The sequence below is a fragment of the Phalangium opilio genome, unplaced genomic scaffold, assembly GCF_054372755.1.
Source record: "Phalangium opilio isolate 3A_F unplaced genomic scaffold, DU_Popi_V2 ptg000352l_1, whole genome shotgun sequence".
NCBI lineage: Eukaryota > Metazoa > Arthropoda > Arachnida > Opiliones > Phalangiidae > Phalangium > Phalangium opilio.
The window spans coordinates 3412165-3422025 of NW_028324228.1; the positions used below are offsets into that span (position 1 = coordinate 3412165).

At 42.1% G+C, this 9861-nt stretch overlaps 41 non-coding genes across 41 annotated transcripts; all 41 read left to right on the forward strand.

The window, feature by feature from the left end:
- The first annotated feature begins 83 nt into the window (after window positions 1-83).
- On the forward strand, window positions 84-155 carry TRNAD-GUC (transfer RNA aspartic acid (anticodon GUC)). The gene has a single exon. It is a non-coding gene; the product is annotated as a tRNA-Asp (tRNA).
- Window positions 156-221: 66 nt separating this feature from the next.
- Window positions 222-292, forward strand: TRNAG-UCC (transfer RNA glycine (anticodon UCC)). The gene has a single exon. It is a non-coding gene; the product is annotated as a tRNA-Gly (tRNA).
- Window positions 293-550: 258 nt separating this feature from the next.
- On the forward strand, window positions 551-622 carry TRNAD-GUC (transfer RNA aspartic acid (anticodon GUC)). Its single transcript has one exon. It is a non-coding gene; the product is annotated as a tRNA-Asp (tRNA).
- Window positions 623-688: 66 nt separating this feature from the next.
- Window positions 689-759, forward strand: TRNAG-UCC (transfer RNA glycine (anticodon UCC)). Its single transcript has one exon. It is a non-coding gene; the product is annotated as a tRNA-Gly (tRNA).
- A 258-nt stretch (window positions 760-1017) lies between these two features.
- TRNAD-GUC (transfer RNA aspartic acid (anticodon GUC)) lies at window positions 1018-1089 on the forward strand. The gene has a single exon. It is a non-coding gene; the product is annotated as a tRNA-Asp (tRNA).
- A 66-nt stretch (window positions 1090-1155) lies between these two features.
- TRNAG-UCC (transfer RNA glycine (anticodon UCC)) lies at window positions 1156-1226 on the forward strand. The gene has a single exon. It is a non-coding gene; the product is annotated as a tRNA-Gly (tRNA).
- Window positions 1227-1484: 258 nt separating this feature from the next.
- TRNAD-GUC (transfer RNA aspartic acid (anticodon GUC)) lies at window positions 1485-1556 on the forward strand. The gene has a single exon. It is a non-coding gene; the product is annotated as a tRNA-Asp (tRNA).
- A 66-nt stretch (window positions 1557-1622) lies between these two features.
- On the forward strand, window positions 1623-1693 carry TRNAG-UCC (transfer RNA glycine (anticodon UCC)). The gene has a single exon. It is a non-coding gene; the product is annotated as a tRNA-Gly (tRNA).
- Window positions 1694-1951: 258 nt separating this feature from the next.
- TRNAD-GUC (transfer RNA aspartic acid (anticodon GUC)) lies at window positions 1952-2023 on the forward strand. The gene has a single exon. It is a non-coding gene; the product is annotated as a tRNA-Asp (tRNA).
- Window positions 2024-2089: 66 nt separating this feature from the next.
- TRNAG-UCC (transfer RNA glycine (anticodon UCC)) lies at window positions 2090-2160 on the forward strand. The gene has a single exon. It is a non-coding gene; the product is annotated as a tRNA-Gly (tRNA).
- A 396-nt stretch (window positions 2161-2556) lies between these two features.
- TRNAG-UCC (transfer RNA glycine (anticodon UCC)) lies at window positions 2557-2627 on the forward strand. The gene has a single exon. It is a non-coding gene; the product is annotated as a tRNA-Gly (tRNA).
- Window positions 2628-2885: 258 nt separating this feature from the next.
- On the forward strand, window positions 2886-2957 carry TRNAD-GUC (transfer RNA aspartic acid (anticodon GUC)). Its single transcript has one exon. It is a non-coding gene; the product is annotated as a tRNA-Asp (tRNA).
- Window positions 2958-3023: 66 nt separating this feature from the next.
- On the forward strand, window positions 3024-3094 carry TRNAG-UCC (transfer RNA glycine (anticodon UCC)). Its single transcript has one exon. It is a non-coding gene; the product is annotated as a tRNA-Gly (tRNA).
- Window positions 3095-3352: 258 nt separating this feature from the next.
- Window positions 3353-3424, forward strand: TRNAD-GUC (transfer RNA aspartic acid (anticodon GUC)). The gene has a single exon. It is a non-coding gene; the product is annotated as a tRNA-Asp (tRNA).
- A 66-nt stretch (window positions 3425-3490) lies between these two features.
- TRNAG-UCC (transfer RNA glycine (anticodon UCC)) lies at window positions 3491-3561 on the forward strand. Its single transcript has one exon. It is a non-coding gene; the product is annotated as a tRNA-Gly (tRNA).
- A 258-nt stretch (window positions 3562-3819) lies between these two features.
- On the forward strand, window positions 3820-3891 carry TRNAD-GUC (transfer RNA aspartic acid (anticodon GUC)). The gene has a single exon. It is a non-coding gene; the product is annotated as a tRNA-Asp (tRNA).
- A 66-nt stretch (window positions 3892-3957) lies between these two features.
- Window positions 3958-4028, forward strand: TRNAG-UCC (transfer RNA glycine (anticodon UCC)). Its single transcript has one exon. It is a non-coding gene; the product is annotated as a tRNA-Gly (tRNA).
- A 258-nt stretch (window positions 4029-4286) lies between these two features.
- TRNAD-GUC (transfer RNA aspartic acid (anticodon GUC)) lies at window positions 4287-4358 on the forward strand. The gene has a single exon. It is a non-coding gene; the product is annotated as a tRNA-Asp (tRNA).
- Window positions 4359-4424: 66 nt separating this feature from the next.
- Window positions 4425-4495, forward strand: TRNAG-UCC (transfer RNA glycine (anticodon UCC)). Its single transcript has one exon. It is a non-coding gene; the product is annotated as a tRNA-Gly (tRNA).
- A 258-nt stretch (window positions 4496-4753) lies between these two features.
- On the forward strand, window positions 4754-4825 carry TRNAD-GUC (transfer RNA aspartic acid (anticodon GUC)). The gene has a single exon. It is a non-coding gene; the product is annotated as a tRNA-Asp (tRNA).
- A 66-nt stretch (window positions 4826-4891) lies between these two features.
- On the forward strand, window positions 4892-4962 carry TRNAG-UCC (transfer RNA glycine (anticodon UCC)). Its single transcript has one exon. It is a non-coding gene; the product is annotated as a tRNA-Gly (tRNA).
- A 258-nt stretch (window positions 4963-5220) lies between these two features.
- On the forward strand, window positions 5221-5292 carry TRNAD-GUC (transfer RNA aspartic acid (anticodon GUC)). The gene has a single exon. It is a non-coding gene; the product is annotated as a tRNA-Asp (tRNA).
- Window positions 5293-5358: 66 nt separating this feature from the next.
- Window positions 5359-5429, forward strand: TRNAG-UCC (transfer RNA glycine (anticodon UCC)). Its single transcript has one exon. It is a non-coding gene; the product is annotated as a tRNA-Gly (tRNA).
- Window positions 5430-5687: 258 nt separating this feature from the next.
- On the forward strand, window positions 5688-5759 carry TRNAD-GUC (transfer RNA aspartic acid (anticodon GUC)). Its single transcript has one exon. It is a non-coding gene; the product is annotated as a tRNA-Asp (tRNA).
- A 66-nt stretch (window positions 5760-5825) lies between these two features.
- On the forward strand, window positions 5826-5896 carry TRNAG-UCC (transfer RNA glycine (anticodon UCC)). Its single transcript has one exon. It is a non-coding gene; the product is annotated as a tRNA-Gly (tRNA).
- A 258-nt stretch (window positions 5897-6154) lies between these two features.
- TRNAD-GUC (transfer RNA aspartic acid (anticodon GUC)) lies at window positions 6155-6226 on the forward strand. The gene has a single exon. It is a non-coding gene; the product is annotated as a tRNA-Asp (tRNA).
- A 66-nt stretch (window positions 6227-6292) lies between these two features.
- On the forward strand, window positions 6293-6363 carry TRNAG-UCC (transfer RNA glycine (anticodon UCC)). The gene has a single exon. It is a non-coding gene; the product is annotated as a tRNA-Gly (tRNA).
- A 258-nt stretch (window positions 6364-6621) lies between these two features.
- TRNAD-GUC (transfer RNA aspartic acid (anticodon GUC)) lies at window positions 6622-6693 on the forward strand. Its single transcript has one exon. It is a non-coding gene; the product is annotated as a tRNA-Asp (tRNA).
- Window positions 6694-6759: 66 nt separating this feature from the next.
- TRNAG-UCC (transfer RNA glycine (anticodon UCC)) lies at window positions 6760-6830 on the forward strand. Its single transcript has one exon. It is a non-coding gene; the product is annotated as a tRNA-Gly (tRNA).
- A 258-nt stretch (window positions 6831-7088) lies between these two features.
- On the forward strand, window positions 7089-7160 carry TRNAD-GUC (transfer RNA aspartic acid (anticodon GUC)). Its single transcript has one exon. It is a non-coding gene; the product is annotated as a tRNA-Asp (tRNA).
- A 66-nt stretch (window positions 7161-7226) lies between these two features.
- TRNAG-UCC (transfer RNA glycine (anticodon UCC)) lies at window positions 7227-7297 on the forward strand. Its single transcript has one exon. It is a non-coding gene; the product is annotated as a tRNA-Gly (tRNA).
- A 258-nt stretch (window positions 7298-7555) lies between these two features.
- On the forward strand, window positions 7556-7627 carry TRNAD-GUC (transfer RNA aspartic acid (anticodon GUC)). Its single transcript has one exon. It is a non-coding gene; the product is annotated as a tRNA-Asp (tRNA).
- A 66-nt stretch (window positions 7628-7693) lies between these two features.
- TRNAG-UCC (transfer RNA glycine (anticodon UCC)) lies at window positions 7694-7764 on the forward strand. Its single transcript has one exon. It is a non-coding gene; the product is annotated as a tRNA-Gly (tRNA).
- Window positions 7765-8022: 258 nt separating this feature from the next.
- TRNAD-GUC (transfer RNA aspartic acid (anticodon GUC)) lies at window positions 8023-8094 on the forward strand. Its single transcript has one exon. It is a non-coding gene; the product is annotated as a tRNA-Asp (tRNA).
- Window positions 8095-8160: 66 nt separating this feature from the next.
- On the forward strand, window positions 8161-8231 carry TRNAG-UCC (transfer RNA glycine (anticodon UCC)). Its single transcript has one exon. It is a non-coding gene; the product is annotated as a tRNA-Gly (tRNA).
- A 258-nt stretch (window positions 8232-8489) lies between these two features.
- TRNAD-GUC (transfer RNA aspartic acid (anticodon GUC)) lies at window positions 8490-8561 on the forward strand. The gene has a single exon. It is a non-coding gene; the product is annotated as a tRNA-Asp (tRNA).
- A 66-nt stretch (window positions 8562-8627) lies between these two features.
- Window positions 8628-8698, forward strand: TRNAG-UCC (transfer RNA glycine (anticodon UCC)). The gene has a single exon. It is a non-coding gene; the product is annotated as a tRNA-Gly (tRNA).
- Window positions 8699-8956: 258 nt separating this feature from the next.
- On the forward strand, window positions 8957-9028 carry TRNAD-GUC (transfer RNA aspartic acid (anticodon GUC)). The gene has a single exon. It is a non-coding gene; the product is annotated as a tRNA-Asp (tRNA).
- A 66-nt stretch (window positions 9029-9094) lies between these two features.
- TRNAG-UCC (transfer RNA glycine (anticodon UCC)) lies at window positions 9095-9165 on the forward strand. The gene has a single exon. It is a non-coding gene; the product is annotated as a tRNA-Gly (tRNA).
- Window positions 9166-9423: 258 nt separating this feature from the next.
- TRNAD-GUC (transfer RNA aspartic acid (anticodon GUC)) lies at window positions 9424-9495 on the forward strand. The gene has a single exon. It is a non-coding gene; the product is annotated as a tRNA-Asp (tRNA).
- A 66-nt stretch (window positions 9496-9561) lies between these two features.
- TRNAG-UCC (transfer RNA glycine (anticodon UCC)) lies at window positions 9562-9632 on the forward strand. The gene has a single exon. It is a non-coding gene; the product is annotated as a tRNA-Gly (tRNA).
- The last annotated feature ends 229 nt before the right edge of the window (window positions 9633-9861 follow it).

A 9861-nucleotide genomic window follows, 5' to 3' on the forward strand; every position in this document is an offset into this window, starting at 1 on the left:
CGCGCATGCTCCGGGACTTAGCGAAAAAAATTCGGATAGAAGTACTATAAGTTTAAAAAACTGAGATAACCAACTTTTATTCATCCTCGGTAGTATAGTGGTGAGTATCCTCGCCTGTCACGCGAGAGACCAGGGTTCGATTCCCCGCCGGGGAGCGGTTTTTTAAATGTATACTAATCTAGGCTTCTTTTGTGTGTCATATCGAAGTGTGACCTATGCAAGCATCGGTAGTTCAATGGTAGAATTCTCGCCTTCCAAGCGGGAGGTCCGGGTTCGATTCCCGGCCGGTGCAACCCGTACGATCTCGTTTCTTTGACTCTCAAAATCGTGCACATTTTTTGTAAAACCAATAACGTTTCTCGAAAAGTAAAGGGTTCAGCAATCGCCTTGACCATTATTTCTAGCGTAGAGTATTTTATTGGGATACTTTTTCTTCAAACTCACTTTTTTATTTAATTAGTGACTATCGCGCATGCTCCGGGACTTAGCGAAAAAAATTCGGATAGAAGTACTATAAGTTTAAAAAACTGAGATAACCAACTTTTATTCATCCTCGGTAGTATAGTGGTGAGTATCCTCGCCTGTCACGCGAGAGACCAGGGTTCGATTCCCCGCCGGGGAGCGGTTTTTTAAATGTATACTAATCTAGGCTTCTTTTGTGTGTCATATCGAAGTGTGACCTATGCAAGCATCGGTAGTTCAATGGTAGAATTCTCGCCTTCCAAGCGGGAGGTCCGGGTTCGATTCCCGGCCGGTGCAACCCGTACGATCTCGTTTCTTTGACTCTCAAAATCGTGCACATTTTTTGTAAAACCAATAAAGTTTCTCGAAAAGTAAAGGGTTCAGAAATCGCCTTGACCATTATTTCTAGCGTAGAGTATTTTATTGGGATACTTTTTCTTCAAACTCACTTTTTTATTTAATTAGTGACTATCGCGCATGCTCCGGGACTTAGCGAAAAAAATTCGGATAGAAGTACTATAAGTTTAAAAAACTGAGATAACCAACTTTTATTCATCCTCGGTAGTATAGTGGTGAGTATCCTCGCCTGTCACGCGAGAGACCAGGGTTCGATTCCCCGCCGGGGAGCGGTTTTTTAAATGTATACTAATCTAGGCTTCTTTTGTGTGTCATATCGAAGTGTGACCTATGCAAGCATCGGTAGTTCAATGGTAGAATTCTCGCCTTCCAAGCGGGAGGTCCGGGTTCGATTCCCGGCCGGTGCAACCCGTACGATCTCGTTTCTTTGACTCTCAAAATCGTGCACATTTTTTGTAAAACCAATAACTTTTCTCGAAAAGTAAAGGGTTCAGAAATCGCCTTGACCATTATTTCTAGCGTAGAGTATTTTATTGGGTTACTTTTTCTTCAAACTCACTTTTTCATTTAATTAGTGACTATCGCGCATGCTCCGGGACTTAGCGAAAAAAATTCGGATAGAAGTACTATAAGTTTAAAAAACTGAGATAACCAACTTTTATTCATCCTCGGTAGTATAGTGGTGAGTATCCTCGCCTGTCACGCGAGAGACCAGGGTTCGATTCCCCGCCGGGGAGCGGTTTTTTAAATGTATACTAATCTAGGCTTCTTTTGTGTGTCATATCGAAGTGTGACCTATGCAAGCATCGGTAGTTCAATGGTAGAATTCTCGCCTTCCAAGCGGGAGGTCCGGGTTCGATTCCCGGCCGGTGCAACCCGTACGATCTCGTTTCTTTGACTCTCAAAATCGTGCACATTTTTTGTAAAACCAATAAAGTTTCTCGAAAAGTAAAGGGTTCAGAAATCGCCTTGACCATTATTTCTAGCGTAGAGTATTTTATTGGGATACTTTTTCTTCAAACTCACTTTTTTATTTAATTAGTGACTATCGCGCATGCTCCGGGACTTAGCGAAAAAAATTCGGATAGAAGTACTATAAGTTTAAAAAACTGAGATAACCAACTTTTATTCATCCTCGGTAGTATAGTGGTGAGTATCCTCGCCTGTCACGCGAGAGACCAGGGTTCGATTCCCCGCCGGGGAGCGGTTTTTTAAATGTATACTAATCTAGGCTTCTTTTGTGTGTCATATCGAAGTGTTACCTATGCAAGCATCGGTAGTTCAATGGTAGAATTCTCGCCTTCCAAGCGGGAGGTCCGGGTTCGATTCCCGGCCGGTGCAACCCGTACGATCTCGTTTCTTTGACTCTCAAAATCGTGCACATTTTTTGTAAAACCAATAACGTTTCTCGAAAAGTAAAGGGTTCAGCAATCGCCTTGACCATTATTTCTAGCGTAGAGTATTTTATTGGGATACTTTTTCTTCAAACTCACTTTTTTATTTAATTAGTGACTATCGCGCATGCTCCGGGACTTAGCGAAAAAAATTCGGATAGAAGTACTATAAGTTTAAAAAACTGAGATAACCAACTTTTATTCATCCTCGGTAGTATAGTGGTGAGTATCCTCGCCTGTCACGCGAGAGACCAGGGTTCGATTCCCCGCCAGGGAGCGGTTTTTTAAATGTATACTAATCTAGGCTTCTTTTGTGTGTCATATCGAAGTGTGACCTATGCAAGCATCGGTAGTTCAATGGTAGAATTCTCGCCTTCCAAGCGGGAGGTCCGGGTTCGATTCCCGGCCGGTGCAACCCGTACGATCTCGTTTCTTTGACTCTCAAAATCGTGCACATTTTTTGTAAAACCAATAAAGTTTCTCGAAAAGTAAAGGGTTCAGAAATCGCCTTGACCATTATTTCTAGCGTAGAGTATTTTATTGGGATACTTTTTCTTCAAACTCACTTTTTTATTTAATTAGTGACTATCGCGCATGCTCCGGGACTTAGCGAAAAAAATTCGGATAGAAGTACTATAAGTTTAAAAAACTGAGATAACCAACTTTTATTCATCCTCGGTAGTATAGTGGTGAGTATCCTCGCCTGTCACGCGAGAGACCAGGGTTCGATTCCCCGCCGGGGAGCGGTTTTTTAAATGTATACTAATCTAGGCTTCTTTTGTGTGTCATATCGAAGTGTGACCTATGCAAGCATCGGTAGTTCAATGGTAGAATTCTCGCCTTCCAAGCGGGAGGTCCGGGTTCGATTCCCGGCCGGTGCAACCCGTACGATCTCGTTTCTTTGACTCTCAAAATCGTGCACATTTTTTGTAAAACCAATAACGTTTCTCGAAAAGTAAAGGGTTCAGCAATCGCCTTGACCATTATTTCTAGCGTAGAGTATTTTATTGGGATACTTTTTCTTCAAACTCACTTTTTTATTTAATTAGTGACTATCGCGCATGCTCCGGGACTTAGCGAAAAAAATTCGGATAGAAGTACTATAAGTTTAAAAAACTGAGATAACCAACTTTTATTCATCCTCGGTAGTATAGTGGTGAGTATCCTCGCCTGTCACGCGAGAGACCAGGGTTCGATTCCCCGCCGGGGAGCGGTTTTTTAAATGTATACTAATCTAGGCTTCTTTTGTGTGTCATATCGAAGTGTGACCTATGCAAGCATCGGTAGTTCAATGGTAGAATTCTCGCCTTCCAAGCGGGAGGTCCGGGTTCGATTCCCGGCCGGTGCAACCCGTACGATCTCGTTTCTTTGACTCTCAAAATCGTGCACATTTTTTGTAAAACCAATAACGTTTCTCGAAAAGTAAAGGGTTCAGCAATCGCCTTGACCATTATTTCTAGCGTAGAGTATTTTATTGGGATACTTTTTCTTCAAACTCACTTTTTTATTTAATTAGTGACTATCGCGCATGCTCCGGGACTTAGCGAAAAAAATTCGGATAGAAGTACTATAAGTTTAAAAAACTGAGATAACCAACTTTTATTCATCCTCGGTAGTATAGTGGTGAGTATCCTCGCCTGTCACGCGAGAGACCAGGGTTCGATTCCCCGCCGGGGAGCGGTTTTTTAAATGTATACTAATCTAGGCTTCTTTTGTGTGTCATATCGAAGTGTGACCTATGCAAGCATCGGTAGTTCAATGGTAGAATTCTCGCCTTCCAAGCGGGAGGTCCGGGTTCGATTCCCGGCCGGTGCAACCCGTACGATCTCGTTTCTTTGACTCTCAAAATCGTGCACATTTTTTGTAAAACCAATAACGTTTCTCGAAAAGTAAAGGGTTCAGAAATCGCCTTGACCATTATTTCTAGCGTAGAGTATTTTATTGGGATACTTTTTCTTCAAACTCACTTTTTTATTTAATTAGTGACTATCGCGCATGCTCCGGGACTTAGCGAAAAAAATTCGGATAGAAGTACTATAAGTTTAAAAAACTGAGATAACCAACTTTTATTCATCCTCGGTAGTATAGTGGTGAGTATCCTCGCCTGTCACGCGAGAGACCAGGGTTCGATTCCCCGCCGGGGAGCGGTTTTTTAAATGTATACTAATCTAGGCTTCTTTTGTGTGTCATATCGAAGTGTGACCTATGCAAGCATCGGTAGTTCAATGGTAGAATTCTCGCCTTCCAAGCGGGAGGTCCGGGTTCGATTCCCGGCCGGTGCAACCCGTACGATCTCGTTTCTTTGACTCTCAAAATCGTGCACATTTTTTGTAAAACCAATAACGTTTCTCGAAAAGTAAAGGGTTCAGCAATCGCCTTGACCATTATTTCTAGCGTAGAGTATTTTATTGGGATACTTTTTCTTCAAACTCACTTTTTTATTTAATTAGTGACTATCGCGCATGCTCCGGGACTTAGCGAAAAAAATTCGGATAGAAGTACTATAAGTTTAAAAAACTGAGATAACCAACTTTTATTCATCCTCGGTAGTATAGTGGTGAGTATCCTCGCCTGTCACGCGAGAGACCAGGGTTCGATTCCCCGCCGGGGAGCGGTTTTTTAAATGTATACTAATCTAGGCTTCTTTTGTGTGTCATATCGAAGTGTGACCTATGCAAGCATCGGTAGTTCAATGGTAGAATTCTCGCCTTCCAAGCGGGAGGTCCGGGTTCGATTCCCGGCCGGTGCAACCCGTACGATCTCGTTTCTTTGACTCTCAAAATCGTGCACATTTTTTGTATAACCAATAACTTTTCTCGAAAAGTAAAGGGTTCAGAAATCGCCTTGACCATTATTTCTAGCGTAGAGTATTTTATTGGGTTACTTTTTCTTCAAACTCACTTTTTCATTTAATTAGTGACTATCGCGCATGCTCCGGGACTTAGCGAAAAAAATTCGGATAGAAGTACTATAAGTTTAAAAAACTGAGATAACCAACTTTTATTCATCCTCGGTAGTATAGTGGTGAGTATCCTCGCCTGTCACGCGAGAGACCAGGGTTCGATTCCCCGCCGGGGAGCGGTTTTTTAAATGTATACTAATCTAGGCTTCTTTTGTGTGTCATATCGAAGTGTGACCTATGCAAGCATCGGTAGTTCAATGGTAGAATTCTCGCCTTCCAAGCGGGAGGTCCGGGTTCGATTCCCGGCCGGTGCAACCCGTACGATCTCGTTTCTTTGACTCTCAAAATCGTGCACATTTTTTGTATAACCAATAACTTTTCTCGAAAAGTAAAGGGTTCAGAAATCGCCTTGACCATTATTTCTAGCGTAGAGTATTTTATTGGGTTACTTTTTCTTCAAACTCACTTTTTCATTTAATTAGTGACTATCGCGCATGCTCCGGGACTTAGCGAAAAAAATTCGGATAGAAGTACTATAAGTTTAAAAAACTGAGATAACCAACTTTTATTCATCCTCGGTAGTATAGTGGTGAGTATCCTCGCCTGTCACGCGAGAGACCAGGGTTCGATTCCCCGCCGGGGAGCGGTTTTTTAAATGTATACTAATCTAGGCTTCTTTTGTGTGTCATATCGAAGTGTGACCTATGCAAGCATCGGTAGTTCAATGGTAGAATTCTCGCCTTCCAAGCGGGAGGTCCGGGTTCGATTCCCGGCCGGTGCAACCCGTACGATCTCGTTTCTTTGACTCTCAAAATCGTGCACATTTTTTGTAAAACCAATAAAGTTTCTCGAAAAGTAAAGGGTTCAGAAATCGCCTTGACCATTATTTCTAGCGTAGAGTATTTTATTGGGATACTTTTTCTTCAAACTCACTTTTTTATTTAATTAGTGACTATCGCGCATGCTCCGGGACTTAGCGAAAAAAATTCGGATAGAAGTACTATAAGTTTAAAAAACTGAGATAACCAACTTTTATTCATCCTCGGTAGTATAGTGGTGAGTATCCTCGCCTGTCACGCGAGAGACCAGGGTTCGATTCCCCGCCGGGGAGCGGTTTTTTAAATGTATACTAATCTAGGCTTCTTTTGTGTGTCATATCGAAGTGTGACCTATGCAAGCATCGGTAGTTCAATGGTAGAATTCTCGCCTTCCAAGCGGGAGGTCCGGGTTCGATTCCCGGCCGGTGCAACCCGTACGATCTCGTTTCTTTGACTCTCAAAATCGTGCACATTTTTTGTATAACCAATAACTTTTCTCGAAAAGTAAAGGGTTCAGAAATCGCCTTGACCATTATTTCTAGCGTAGAGTATTTTATTGGGTTACTTTTTCTTCAAACTCACTTTTTCATTTAATTAGTGACTATCGCGCATGCTCCGGGACTTAGCGAAAAAAATTCGGATAGAAGTACTATAAGTTTAAAAAACTGAGATAACCAACTTTTATTCATCCTCGGTAGTATAGTGGTGCGTATCCTCGCCTGTCACGCGAGAGACCAGGGTTCGATTCCCCGCCGGGGAGCGGTTTTTTAAATGTATACTAATCTAGGCTTCTTTTGTGTGTCATATCGAAGTGTGACCTATGCAAGCATCGGTAGTTCAATGGTAGAATTCTCGCCTTCCAAGCGGGAGGTCCGGGTTCGATTCCCGGCCGGTGCAACCCGTACGATCTCGTTTCTTTGACTCTCAAAATCGTGCACATTTTTTGTATAACCAATAACTTTTCTCGAAAAGTAAAGGGTTCAGAAATCGCCTTGACCATTATTTCTAGCGTAGAGTATTTTATTGGGTTACTTTTTCTTCAAACTCACTTTTTCATTTAATTAGTGACTATCGCGCATGCTCCGGGACTTAGCGAAAAAAATTCGGATAGAAGTACTATAAGTTTAAAAAACTGAGATAACCAACTTTTATTCATCCTCGGTAGTATAGTGGTGAGTATCCTCGCCTGTCACGCGAGAGACCAGGGTTCGATTCCCCGCCGGGGAGCGGTTTTTTAAATGTATACTAATCTAGGCTTCTTTTGTGTGTCATATCGAAGTGTGACCTATGCAAGCATCGGTAGTTCAATGGTAGAATTCTCGCCTTCCAAGCGGGAGGTCCGGGTTCGATTCCCGGCCGGTGCAACCCGTACGATCTCGTTTCTTTGACTCTCAAAATCGTGCACATTTTTTGTAAAACCAATAAAGTTTCTCGAAAAGTAAAGGGTTCAGAAATCGCCTTGACCATTATTTCTAGCGTAGAGTATTTTATTGGGATACTTTTTCTTCAAACTCACTTTTTTATTTAATTAGTGACTATCGCGCATGCTCCGGGACTTAGCGAAAAAAATTCGGATAGAAGTACTATAAGTTTAAAAAACTGAGATAACCAACTTTTATTCATCCTCGGTAGTATAGTGGTGAGTATCCTCGCCTGTCACGCGAGAGACCAGGGTTCGATTCCCCGCCGGGGAGCGGTTTTTTAAATGTATACTAATCTAGGCTTCTTTTGTGTGTCATATCGAAGTGTGACCTATGCAAGCATCGGTAGTTCAATGGTAGAATTCTCGCCTTCCAAGCGGGAGGTCCGGGTTCGATTCCCGGCCGGTGCAACCCGTACGATCTCGTTTCTTTGACTCTCAAAATCGTGCACATTTTTTGTATAACCAATAACTTTTCTCGAAAAGTAAAGGGTTCAGAAATCGCCTTGACCATTATTTCTAGCGTAGAGTATTTTATTGGGTTACTTTTTCTTCAAACTCACTTTTTCATTTAATTAGTGACTATCGCGCATGCTCCGGGACTTAGCGAAAAAAATTCGGATAGAAGTACTATAAGTTTAAAAAACTGAGATAACCAACTTTTATTCATCCTCGGTAGTATAGTGGTGAGTATCCTCGCCTGTCACGCGAGAGACCAGGGTTCGATTCCCCGCCGGGGAGCGGTTTTTTAAATGTATACTAATCTAGGCTTCTTTTGTGTGTCATATCGAAGTGTGACCTATGCAAGCATCGGTAGTTCAATGGTAGAATTCTCGCCTTCCAAGCGGGAGGTCCGGGTTCGATTCCCGGCCGGTGCAACCCGTACGATCTCGTTTCTTTGACTCTCAAAATCGTGCACATTTTTTGTAAAACCAATAAAGTTTCTCGAAAAGTAAAGGGTTCAGAAATCGCCTTGACCATTATTTCTAGCGTAGAGTATTTTATTGGGATACTTTTTCTTCAAACTCACTTTTTTATTTAATTAGTGACTATCGCGCATGCTCCGGGACTTAGCGAAAAAAATTCGGATAGAAGTACTATAAGTTTAAAAAACTGAGATAACCAACTTTTATTCATCCTCGGTAGTATAGTGGTGAGTATCCTCGCCTGTCACGCGAGAGACCAGGGTTCGATTCCCCGCCGGGGAGCGGTTTTTTAAATGTATACTAATCTAGGCTTCTTTTGTGTGTCATATCGAAGTGTGACCTATGCAAGCATCGGTAGTTCAATGGTAGAATTCTCGCCTTCCAAGCGGGAGGTCCGGGTTCGATTCCCGGCCGGTGCAACCCGTACGATCTCGTTTCTTTGACTCTCAAAATCGTGCACATTTTTTGTAAAACCAATAAAGTTTCTCGAAAAGTAAAGGGTTCAGAAATCGCCTTGACCATTATTTCTAGCGTAGAGTATTTTATTGGGATACTTTTTCTTCAAACTCACTTTTTTATTTAATTAGTGACTATCGCGCATGCTCCGGGACTTAGCGAAAAAAATTCGGATAGAAGTACTATAAGTTTAAAAAACTGAGATAACCAACTTTTATTCATCCTCGGTAGTATAGTGGTGAGTATCCTCGCCTGTCACGCGAGAGACCAGGGTTCGATTCCCCGCCGGGGAGCGGTTTTTTAAATGTATACTAATCTAGGCTTCTTTTGTGTGTCATATCGAAGTGTGACCTATGCAAGCATCGGTAGTTCAATGGTAGAATTCTCGCCTTCCAAGCGGGAGGTCCGGGTTCGATTCCCGGCCGGTGCAACCCGTACGATCTCGTTTCTTTGACTCTCAAAATCGTGCACATTTTTTGTATAACCAATAACTTTTCTCGAAAAGTAAAGGGTTCAGAAATCGCCTTGACCATTATTTCTAGCGTAGAGTATTTTATTGGGTTACTTTTTCTTCAAACTCACTTTTTCATTTAATTAGTGACTATCGCGCATGCTCCGGGACTTAGCGAAAAAAATTCGGATAGAAGTACTATAAGTTTAAAAAACTGAGATAACCAACTTTTATTCATCCTCGGTAGTATAGTGGTGAGTATCCTCGCCTGTCACGCGAGAGACCAGGGTTCGATTCCCCGCCGGGGAGCGGTTTTTTAAATGTATACTAATCTAGGCTTCTTTTGTGTGTCATATCGAAGTGTGACCTATGCAAGAATCGGTAGTTCAATGGTAGAATTCTCGCCTTCCAAGCGGGAGGTCCGGGTTCGATTCCCGGCCGGTGCAACCCGTACGATCTCGTTTCTTTGACTCTCAAAATCGTGCACATTTTTTGTAAAACCAATAAAGTTTCTCGAAAAGTAAAGGGTTCAGAAATCGCCTTGACCATTATTTCTAGCGTAGAGTATTTTATTGGGATACTTTTTCTTCAAACTCACTTTTTTATTTAATTAGTGACTATCGCGCATGCTCCGGGACTTAGCGAAAAAAATTCGGATAGAAGTACTATAAGTTT